At 43.1% G+C, this 12,213-nt stretch overlaps 1 long non-coding RNA gene across 3 annotated transcripts in view; it reads left to right on the forward strand.

Annotated features, from left to right (window-relative positions):
* The window catches only part of LOC309613357, a 47,437-nt gene extending 35,230 nt beyond the window's left edge, over positions 1-12,207 (forward strand). For all 3 annotated transcript variants that reach the window (XR_014235675.1, XR_014235676.1, XR_014235677.1), the window contains 2 exons: positions 221-278; positions 1,745-12,207. This is a non-coding gene — a long non-coding RNA (uncharacterized lncRNA). The remainder of the gene's footprint in view (positions 1-220; positions 279-1,744) is intronic.
* The last annotated feature ends 6 nt before the right edge of the window (positions 12,208-12,213 follow it).

Raw genomic sequence — 12,213 nt, forward strand, 5'->3', positions numbered from 1 at the left:
CAGCCCCATCCTCAAACTGTCTGGGGCCCCAACCTAAGTCACCTCATTAGCATAAACTCAGGTGTGTTGGTGAGGAGTTCATTATGTATAACAAAAGACACTCCTGTCACTCAGGAAATTCCAAGGGTTTTAGGAGCTGGTGGGGTGGGGGGCAACGACAAAAAACAAATACTTTTCTTATTATACCACAACTTGTCTATTTGTTCTCTTTCTCCCTTAGATTTGGAATGCCCAAGCGATAGGTCTAGTCACTTCGAATTCCTACTGATTGGCACATGGTAAGAGTCAATACACAATGGCTGGTTTTATTAATCTTGTCATTATGGTTGTTGTTTTGTTACAGTGTAACATCTACCTCATAGAGTCACCTAGCTCATTCAGTGACATGAGCTGTGTAAAGTCATTGAGTGGATGATTTAACGAATATTTTTCAGTATCCCCTCCCCCTAAGTCCAGAGAAGGCTACTGTCTTGTCCAAGGCAACTTAACTCTTTAGAATAGAACTTAAGTTTCCTGTTTCTGGAGTGTTCTTTCCATTCCATCCTCAAAGATACACCAAGAGCCCTTTAGCATAATTGTAACTGAGCAGGAACCTGTGGGGCCTTCCTGGGACAGACCCTTCTGAAACAGGAGGGAAGGGGACAGGGCACAACTTTAGAAGAATAACATAGCCATAGGACACGACAAAAACTGGTTAGAACCAACTAGGTCCAAGATGGTGGAAGATTTGACTTCCAGTAGACCTTGAGCCTCATTATATGCTCGTTGTAATACTTTAGCATATGCTAAATGTCACACCCACCAGCGCCATGACACTTCTGAGACCGACCATCAAAGATCAGAAAGTGGGCGGTGGCCCAATTCCTGGGACCCATCCCCAAAATAGTTGGAATAATCCTCCCACTCATTAGCATATGAAATTACCCAGCCCATAAAAACTAACCACCCCATATTTTGGGGCCTCTCACCTCCTGAGATGGCCCACACTCTGTCTGTGGAGCGTGTTTCTCTCTAAATAAATCCACTTCTTACCCATCACTTTGTCTCTCACTGAATTTTTTCTGCCATGAGACATCAAGAACCTGAGCTTCATTAAGTCCTGAGACCAGGTGTGTGATCTCAGTTAAAAGACATGGTTCAAGTCCCAATCTGGGTTTAGGCTGGGTTCAAGGCCCAGCACATGGGTTCAAGTCCCAATCTGAGTTGCATGGTTTCATTTCCACCATATCCTCTGCTGTATCTCCTCTCTGAAGTACCCAGATAATAGTACCTCATGCATTTTTCCTGAATTTTTCAGATGCTAAAAACCATCACCAAATGGGAGAAATTAACTACTTGACCATGAGCACGTAGTCCCCAGACCTTCTGGCACCTAAGGATTGATAATGTTAACCTCTGTGACACCGCCCTGTTACCTCAACATCAACCAATCAGAGAACTGTGCATAAGCTGATCACATACCCTGGGACGCCCCTCCCTCACCTGGCCTTTAAAAACGCTTTGCTGAAAACTTTCAGGGAGTTAGGGGTTTGGGGGGGCTTGAGCCACCTGTTCTCCTCGCGTGGCCCTGCTATAAACCTTTCTCTGCTCCAAACTCTGATGTTTCAGTAATGTTTGGCCTCACTGTGTGTTGGGCACACAAACTTGCATTCAACGTATTGGTGATGGAAACAAAAGAATTTCCAAGTCTAGAGACAGATCTCAACTCTGGCTTCCTGACTCCCTTTTCATATTGTCCTCCTAGGTCATCCTTTCCCCATGGCTGCATAAAATAGATTGAATCAAATGGACCCCATCATTCACGCTGCTTCTCTCTGCTGGGGCCAGGAGCAGCCCGGCTGTGCGGCACCAGCTGAGCGAAGACAGACGGCAAAGCACTATGCTTCTCCTTCCCCGAAAAACAGCCGCTCAAGGTCACAGAGAGCCTTTACAGTGGGTGACTTTAAAGTTACCAGAGTAACTTTACAGTGAGAAACCTGACAAACCCTGTTTCAAGGTCAGCATCCACAGTGATAAGACGTGATAAAAATGGTACTTTATCCCTGCAGTCCTCCTCTCCCCAAGCCCCAAACCCTAGTCTAATCATGAGAGAAACACGAGACAGATCCCAACAGAGGGACATTCTACAAAATACCTGACCAGTACTTCTCAAAACTGTCATCAAAAACAAAGAAAATCTAAGAAACTGTCACAGTCAAGAGGAGCCTAAGGAGACATGACAATTAAAGGCAGTGTGGGATCCTGGAACAGAAAAAGGACACTCTGTAAAAACTAAGGGAAACTGAATAACGTATGGACTTTAATTAATAATAATGCATCAATATTAGTTCATTAGTTGTAACAGATATACTATACTAATGTAAGATACTAACAGGGAAAACTGAATGCAGGGTTTATGGGAATTCTCTGTACTATCCTCACAGTTTTTCTTTAAATCTAAAACTATTCTTAAAAAATTAATTTTATTTTAAAACAAAAAATTGACCAGTTTTCAATCTCTCAAAAATATAATGTTAATGTATAATATTTCTTAAAATATTTGCATTCAAGAAGGAGCTTCAGAATAGACCACATGAATAAAATACAGCAAAATTGATTTCTCCAGAGAATAAGAAGATAATACCGAGGTATTCAATGATACAAGGGATCAAAGGAAGAACAAGCTGAGGGAAGGGAAATTATTCCAATCAGTCTCCTGCTGCAGAAACCATAAATATAAAGATGAAACTATGCCATGAATCTCTCTTTGAGAAAGGGGAGGTGATCAATAGCATGCACCTAGTTTCACTGCCCCACTGAGATGACACTCTTCCCAAAGGGGAAAAATGAGCTGCCAATGAGAAATCGTTTGGATAACTAAGAAAGACACCTTCTCAGAAACTTCCAAATCAAGTTTGATGGTTGGTCAATGTGCCAAGCAGTGGTTATATGTCATTTCTTCTCCAGAAGATGGAGCTTTAGTCTAAACCATGAATGCAAAGACAAGTTGGCAAACAGGGTCCAGAATGATAGAGTTCAAAGAAAATGCATAAAATTGGGTCCGTATCACAGAGGGTTTCAAAAGCATTTTATTTTATTTTTAATTTTTTTAACATCTTTATTGGAGTATAATTGCTTTACAATGGTGTGTGAGTTTCTGCTTTATAACAAAGTGAATCAGCTATACATATACATATATTCCCATATCTCCTCCCTCTTGCGTCTCCCTCCCACCCTCCTTATCCCACCCCTCCAGGTAGTCACAAAGCACCGAGCTGATCTCCCTGTGCTATGCGGCTGCTTCCCACTAGCTATCTATTTTACATTTGGTAGTGTATATATGTCCATGCCACTCTCTCACTTCGTCCCAGCTTACCCTTCCCCCTCCCCGTGTCCTCAAGTCCATTCTCTACGTCTACGTCTTTATTCCTGTCCTGCCCCTAGGTTCTTCATAACCATTTTTTTTTCTTTTTAGATTCCATATATATGTGTTAGCATATGGTATTTGTTTTTCTCTTTCTGACTTAACTTCACTCTGTATGACAGACTCTAGGTCCAGCCACCTCACTACAAATAACTCAATTTCGTTTCTTTTTATGGCTGAGTAATATTCCATTGTATATATGTGCCACATCTTCTTTATCCATTCATCTGTCGATGGACACTTAGGTTGCTTCCATGTCCTGGCTATTGTAAATACAGCTGCAATGAACATTGTGGTACATGACTCTTTTTGAATCATGGTTTTCTCAGGGTATATGCCCAGTAGTGGGATTGCTGGGTCATATGGTAGTTCTATTTTTAGTTTCAAAAGCATTTTAAATCTCCTTGGAGATGAGTTCATTTGACCTGATTCTCCCTCCTATTATAAACATCCATTGCTTCAGCTGTTTTTAGCCAGGCAAAAAAGAAAATTTCAGTGGGAGTCCTAAAAATGATTATGTATCATCTTGTTTTAGTGTGGTCCAGAAGTCCAAAGGCTGACCATAACTTGTCACGCAATTTGTATGTTGAGGGAGGTGACATATAAATTCACTGTTCTGGTAAATTTATTACACAGAAATGAATTTTGTCTAAAATATTCAGACGTAAAATTCATCTCTCATGCTTTATTCTAAAACAGATCAATCGGTCTTAGCCCCCATCTCAGGCACATTTTTCTCATTTCTAACCTCCATATATAAAACTGTAGCGAAGAATTCTGATGGGGATACTGTTATGGACTGAACGTTTATATCCCCCCATACGTTGAGATCTTAACCTCAATATAAAGGTATTAGGATGTGGGAACTTCGGGTTGGGATTAGTGCCCTTATAAAAGAGCACCCCAAAGAGCACCCTTCTGCCATATGGGGACACAGCTGTTCATGGATGAGGAAGCTGACTCTTACCAGACACTGAATCTGCCTTGAACTTAGATGGACTTCCCAGCCTCCAAAACCATGAGAAATAAATGTTTGTTTTTTTAAGCCATTCAGTCTATGGTATTCTGTTTTGACAACCCAAACAGACTAAGACACGTATCTTGACTCAGATGCTCATCTTTGACTCATCATAATGACCATAGCAATGTCTCATGAGGAGCCAGGATGGCTCATGTGCCATTCCTATTTGTAGCCAGCAATGTGGCATAATGTAATTGGCCACTGCCTACCTTTTCCCAGGTCAAGGAATCTGAAAAAAATTTACACTCTGTTAGCTGGGAAGAAGAGAGGGAGATATGTTTTTAGGCAATAAACAATGTCTGCCACAGTATATGTATCCATTGAATGGCGGGGATATTGAATAATATCCTATGAACTGAGAAGGAACTTTGAGACCAAAAAACCAAGCAGGCAACTCCATGAAGTACAATTATGAGGTTTATCACGGGTAACTTACATACAGGCAGGATCAGGCAGATGACAATCCAGAGGCATTCACAGCTGCGCTCCGAGCCACCAAAAGGGGTACAGGGAGATTAAAAGGGGCCAAAGCTGAAGATACAATCTGACCACTAAGGGAGAAGCACATACACAACGATGGGAATCAGGGATTTTTTTTCCTACCCCAGGGGTCTCATGACCATTAACCCTCTGTGTCAGCAAAGACATTCTTGCAGTTTTCACATCAGATGAAGGTAAGGGTAAAAGCTGATAGGGAACTTATCTGGCTTGGGCACATTCCTTATGAGTAGGCTAAAGCTCAGTCATGCAGAAAGGGGAGGGGTAGGACTGAGGGCTTAAGATGGAGCTGACAGAATGGAGTCAGTGTGGTTCAGCCACAGTATCAGTTAGCTATTGCTGCATAACAAACTAGTCCAAAACTCAATGACTTAAAACAATAGGTATTTGGAGTCTGTAGGTCAGCTGGGTGGTTCTGTTGGTCTTAGTGGGCTCATACATACATCAGTGTTAGGTGTGGTTTGGGTAGGTGGCTCTGCTGATCTAGGCTGGGCTTTCTCACATGGTAAAAGGTAGGCTGGCTGTAGGCTGAGGTGGCTTGACTAATTTCCCAACATGGTCTTTCATTCTTCATCAGGCTAACTTGGGCTTGTTCATATGACAGAGTTGGGAATTCTAGGAGAAGCAGCAAAAGCTGGAAGATCCTCTTAAGGCCTAGGCTCAAAACTGACACACCTTCAATTCTGCTACATTCCTTTGGCCTGAACATGTCATCAGGCCAGCCCAGACTGAAGGGCTGGGGAAACAAACGGTTCTATCTCTTGATGGGAGGAGCTGCAGAGTCACATTATAAGGGGTGTTGTTACAGGAAGAGATAGAGTTATCGTTTTTGCAATCAAGCTGCCACACGTTTTTAGTATCGAGTAAACTTTGAGCGTGCTTGTAAGGCTAGATCATGTTTGTAAGTGTAGATGGATCACAACTGAGATGGAAAAATTGATCATACAAAAGGGAATTTCATTATCCTTGCAATCACACAACCTCACATTTTATGCCATCAGATCATTTGGACCATTGCATTTTGGTGGGGATTTTATCGCATTTACACACCACAGACACACAGTATATATAAGTTGGTGACTGACTCTCCAAGGACCTCTGATAAAACCTGTTGACCAAGCAAAGCTGTTGAGTGGATGCACTACAGTAGAGGAGAGCATCATCTTAACAGAGTCTTGGTAGTATCTTAAAATGGGGAAATTAGTGTTGGGGAGGAAAAACTTTTCCTCTGTCCTCTTAGGCTGTTTATCTCAGGCCCCATGAATTACACTAGCAAAAGACAAATTTAGCGGGAAAAAAGTCACACAATTTTTACTAATATTTAAGTGCATGGGAGTTCATAGAAAAGAAATGAAAACTTGCAAAAGTTGTTCAGGGGTTTATGTACCCTTCTAACAAAGGAAAGAGGGCTTGGGCTTCAAGAGACAATAAATTATGGGGAAATTACTAGAAAATATATGGAGAGAACTAATGGGAGAACGGGAGTCATTTTAGTAAGGTCTATGTATGCAAACTCATTTTGGTACAGACTTCCCACATTCAATGACAAGAGTCACTTTTCTCTTGTTAGTAGTGGGGAGAGGGGGAGGGCGCCATCCTCAAAGGATAATTTTTGTCCTGCTTTCAGTCAGATAAGGGGAGGGCAGAGAACTCTTCCTGCATCTATTGACTCTTAACTGTCTTCAGGGCAAAGTAATCCTTACACCAAAGTGGCATGTTTTGGAGTGGCATATTCTGATCCCCTTTATTAGCAGAGAGTATTTATAGGACTTTAGGGCCTAGGCTGGGTGATTTTAATGTGGGTTTTGCAAGGTAGGGGACCATCTAGGATTGGGCATAGCTTATGACATAATAGCTTTGGGTAAGTGGGCCCAGTGATTCTAAAGTCTTAAGAGCAGATCTTGATGACCACCCTATTTTAGCTGGTTCACAGTCTTATCTTCTAAGAGCAAGTATTTCCTGAAATCAACAGCTAACTGTTTTAGGCCTGGTTTCTGTGTTATTTAATATAAGCATGGAAACATATTCCTGGTCCCAGTATGGTTTAATTCAGACACAGGAAATTATGTCAGTTTCCGTTCTCATATATATTCAACTTGTTTTATTTATCCCCTCCTTTTCTCCAACTCCAGCTGTCTCTGGGTGAAATGTTCCATGACCTTACTTCTTAGAAGTATGAAATGATTTTGAACTGCAAACAAAGTGTGTTTAAATCCAGGCAAAACAGTCAACACAACACTGAAAAAGCTAGCTCAATTCTAGGTAGGGAATTAATTGAAAGGCCTGATTTCACTATTTTTGCAAGCAGGACACAGACTCCCACACAACCTCTTTTAAAAATCACTTTATCTTCAGTAAAGCTAGTTTTCTCAACCAACGTTCAGAACATAACACTGTAAAAAGCTCTGACATTGACGGATTCCGAAGAAAATAAGGCAAGATATAAAACTTAGAATACTACTCACTGAACATATGGCTAGACGCTTTATTTAAAGGAAAGGACAAGGAATCCAGAAGTGCTATAATTAGAAAAACTTCATGCACTGTTCACAAGAACAAGTAGCTTTCCTGGGACCCAAATGTTTAAGATAATGGCCTCTGACATTTTGAAAAACGGCCATATTGTACCAAGTGAATAAACGTGAAAAGGCATGGTCTGTGAGAAGAAAATTGTGTGATGTGACATATTTTTGGTTGTCTATTGACAGGGATAAGGTGATGGACTGTGAGTGTTTTCTTTGTTGCCATGACAATCATTTCCCTTTGTAAGATGGACAGCTGCACCATGATTTGGTGAGTTCGGCCAATGCCATAACAAGCTGAGGTAGGTGGAAATCAGCCTCCTTTTGCTGATATGATCAGGAAGGCCTTCTACTCCCACCCTGCTCCATTCCATTCATCACACAGCAACAGGCACCATCACACCCCTGTATACAAAACCCATCAATGCCATCTTCCTGTATCAGCCTTAACTCGATACCTGCCCCCTGGCTCTTTCAACAATTTTACCTGGTACCAGTCTCCCCAAAACCAGTTTCTCATCTTTGGAAGGCTTTTGTCTACCTCTGCATAGCTGCTCCTTCCACTTGGAATGCTCTCCCCCCAGATCCCTACATGCTGACTTCTAATCCTTCCTCAGGTGGCAGAAAATCTTACCTACAGAAAGACCTTCCTTGCCACCCTGAATACCACAAGTCTTCCCAGCCCTGTCCCTTTTAACTCTCAGCTCCTCATTTGTTTTCATCATAATTACCCCAAATTTTAAGTATATTAGGTCTCTGTCCATTCACTAATCTGCTGTCCTTCTTTCTAACAGAACATGACTCCCACGAGAATAGGGACCCTGTCAGTTTTGTTCATTGAAATATCCCCAGTGCCTGGTACATCTAAACTCAATAGATATTTGTTGAATAAAATGAACCATAAAGGTCAAGCCAGCCAAGAAATGAATGGAGAAAGGAGGGAGGAAGGAAGAAAGACATCTGATCACACCATTTGAGCACCTAGATCCAGCTGTGCCTGATTACACTAAATAGACTTTTCAATTATGTGAGTCAAAAATTCTATATGTATTGCTTACACCAGTCTGGCTTGTGTTTCTGTCCTTTTCCATTGAAAAATCACTTCAAATATGCTTGGTGGTGGTGGTGGTGGTGATGGTGTATACCCTTCTATTTGAATATCTTTCTATAGACTTTGTTTTTGAAATGGCCACTACTAAATTTCTATGTGCAGGCAAGTGTTTTGTCTGGTAATACGGTCTTTCCACAGAGACTCTCCAGAACTGGTTATTGACAATGGTCATAACTACAGATTTTTGTTAATTCTGATGTTCTCTGTACAAATACACCTGTAGTCAAGAACAGGGGTTGCTGGGGGAGCGGAGGGTGGCACTCTGGTGAGGGGAGAGAAATCAGTGACCCTGTCGGCCCTGAAAACTCAAAAAGGAATACAGAATTGTTAAAAGTTCTTGGCTTTCCATGTGACCTCGGATTTTGAAGATGTATTTGAAGGGGTCCCCAATTTTATATTTTCTCAGTCCCCCCTTCTCTCAAGCCTCTTTCCTTAAAGTTGCATGAGAATTTAGTTACTTTACTTAGGGGCCAGCTGCTCTGCCCAAGGCAAATGGAAAACAAGCATGTCTCTGAGGATAACAAGTGTGGTTGGCCTTGGGTGGAAGGGAGTGGAGCAGATAAAGGTCCTTGAAAGACGAATAAGGAGCCGAAAAATATCACGTGTCTCTGGGAAAGTAAGAGATCATTATAGAACAAGATAAGTAAACACTCCGAGCCTGTGTTGCGATAGAAAACAGGACCCCTCAACCCTTGGGCAGGGAGAGGAGGAGGTGGTGGGTCTGAATGGCCCAGGGAAGAAGAGCTTAGAGAGAGAAGGGAGGGGTGGTCAGGGAGCTGTAACCCAAGTCTGCAGCTGCTTCTTGGACCTCAGTAGCAGGGATGTGTCTTTATTCCCATCGGTTGGGAAACTGATGGAAAAGGCTGCAAAATTCATAATAAAGCTAGGACTGTGTGCCAGGTACCATTCTAAGTGTTTTTCGTACATTAAACTATTTAACCCTGTCAAAGAAAACTCAGAGCTGGACAGTAAAGTGGCAAAAGCAGATTTACTCAGAACTATCACAACAGGGGGAAAGAGACTTCTGGGTGGAACCGGGTTCAATTCGGAATACAACAAGGACAAGTGGGGATTCATAGCCCAGGAGAAAGTTGAGGGTTGGGGGATGGAAAATCACTAAGAGGAAACATTGGGGATTCTGGCTAAACCAGCCTAACAGGATTCTCGCTGCAAGTGGGCTGAGCTGATCAGACATCACCTGAGGGACGGTGGAGGCGGTGAGGAATTTGGTCAGACATTGATGGTGATCAGAGGTTGAGGGTCAGGGATTCTGGCTAAGCTGACTTGACAGGATTCTCACTAAAACTGGGCCATGCGAAGAAGAGCGTGGAAGCCCAAAAGCTGAGCCCTAGCTGGGAAGAGAGTTCAGAGAAGCCGGATTAAAGTTTGGTTAAGGAGAGGGCCTTTGTCAACCTTAAAACAACTCTATGAGATAGATAGTATTATTCCCGTTTACAAATGAGAACACAGGTATAGAGAGTCCGGCCAGCCATGGATTCAGCACTCCGTACTTAGGCAGCGTACTTTACGGAGGGCACGGTGTGGATACGTTAATCTGCTGCACACGTGGCTACTTCTTTCCAATCAGCGGTCACAAGATCCTTTCCTTGTATCTCAATTTCAGCTCCTTGGAGAATGACTAATTACCTCTTCGAGGTAATACTCCAAGGCCTCCCGAAATGAAATCCACATTTTTCAAGTGAAGGGGATCAGGATAGGCCACCCCAAAATATACCACTGTGGCATAAGAATCATTTTGAGCTGAAGGCATGTGCGTTCCTGAAATCCGTTATCTACCTAAAAGCAGAACCTCCTGAAAGAGCACAGCTGTCCTAAGTCCCCTCTCCAGGAGCTGCTCTAATCTCCTGAGGTGAGACGTCACTACCCCACCCAGACAAACATTGTCACAAGACTCTCCTATCTCCCATCTAGTCTTTCAAGGGCTCACTGAGCTTTCCAATACATTGTTTGCTTTTCTATAAATACTCTTTCTCCCACTTCTGTTTCCCCTACTAAGTTAGGAGTATAGATCTCAAATTCTAACCACCCCTTTGACCTACTTACCTCTCTTCCATGTATATGTGCGATGCACATGCTAGCAGACTTCTGTTTGATTTTCCCTTGTTAATTGGTCTTTTGTTGGGCTCGTTCATAGGGCCCCAGCTGAAGACTCTTAAGATGGGTAGAGGGAAAAGACTTTTTTCTTCCCCTACACAATTCAGACGGTCTTAAGCACACCCTCCCTCCATCCAGTCTTTTTTGCATGGTGAAGCAACAAATAATTTGACACCTGGTTCTGTTTATACAGAAGACCACTTTCGTGGTGTGGTCACATTTCCTGATGTCTCCACTCTGAGGTTTGGAGCCTAAAGGGTTGGGAGAATGCATTATACTGGATAGTACGCAGTTTCTTTCTTCAAATTTTTTTAATATAAATTTATTTGTTTATTTATTTATTTTTGGCTGCGCGGGCTTTCTTTAGTTGCAACGAGCCGGTGCTACTCTTCATTGCGGTGCGCAGGCTTCTCATTGCGGTGGCTTCTCTTGTTGCAAAGCACAAGCTCTAGGCACGCGGGCTTCAGTAGTTGTGGCACGCGGGCTCTAGAGCACAAGCTCAGTAGCTGTGGCACACGGGCTCAGTTGCTCCGCGGCATGTGGGATCTTCCCGGACCAGGGATCGAACCTGTGTCCCCTACATTGGCAGGCAGGTTCTTAACCATTGCACCACAAGGGAAGTCCCCATTTCTTCAGATTTTAATAGCATCTGGTATCCAAACTTTACAATGCCTTTGCTTTTTTTTTTTGGCCGTGCCAGATGGCATGCAGGATCTTAATTCCCCAACCAGGGATCGAACCCACGCTCCCTGCAGTGGAAGCGCAGAGTCCTAACCACTGGACCACCAGGGAAGTCCCCTGCCTTTACATTTTAAACAGACTTCTCAGCAGAACTGATCTGGAGAATTGCCTTAGTTATTTCTTATGTCTAACAAGTCACACCAAAATGTAGTGGCTTAAAACAGCCATTGATGTATGATTTTTCATGATTCTGTGAGATGGGTGGGCAATTCTTTCTGCTGGTCTCAGCTGGGGTCACTCATGTGGCTGCATTCAGCTGGGGGGGTCAACCGGGCTGGATGGTCCACAACGGCCTCACTCACATGTCGGGCAATTGGTGCTACTATTGGTCGGGTCACCTTCCCTGTGTGGTTTCACATGGCCTCTCATCCGCAGGCTCCACGGGTTTCCTTACATGGTGGGCTCAGGCAGCGTTCCAAGACAGCAAAGGCAGAAGCTACAAGACCCTTGAGGCCTGGGCCCAGAAGTTGCACAACATCTCTAGAACTGAAACAGGAGGGAAGGGGGCAGGGAACAACCCTTAAAGAATGACAGAGCTGTTGAGGACACAATAAAAAGTGGTTAGAACCGATTACTCCCAAGATGGTGGAAGATTCAACTTCCAGTAGACCTTGAGCCTCACTATACGCTCATTGTATTCATTAGCATATGCTAAACGAGACACATCCACAGGCGCCATGATAGTTCCAAGGCTGACCATAAAAGGCCAAAAAGTGGGTTGTGGCCCAATTCCTGGAAATCGCTGCCCTTTCCCCAAAATAGTTGGAATAATCCTCCCACTTATTAGCCTGTGAAGTTACCC

This window comes from Balaenoptera borealis, assembly GCF_965194805.1.
Source record: "Balaenoptera borealis genome assembly, chromosome: 16".
NCBI lineage: Eukaryota > Metazoa > Chordata > Mammalia > Artiodactyla > Balaenopteridae > Balaenoptera > Balaenoptera borealis.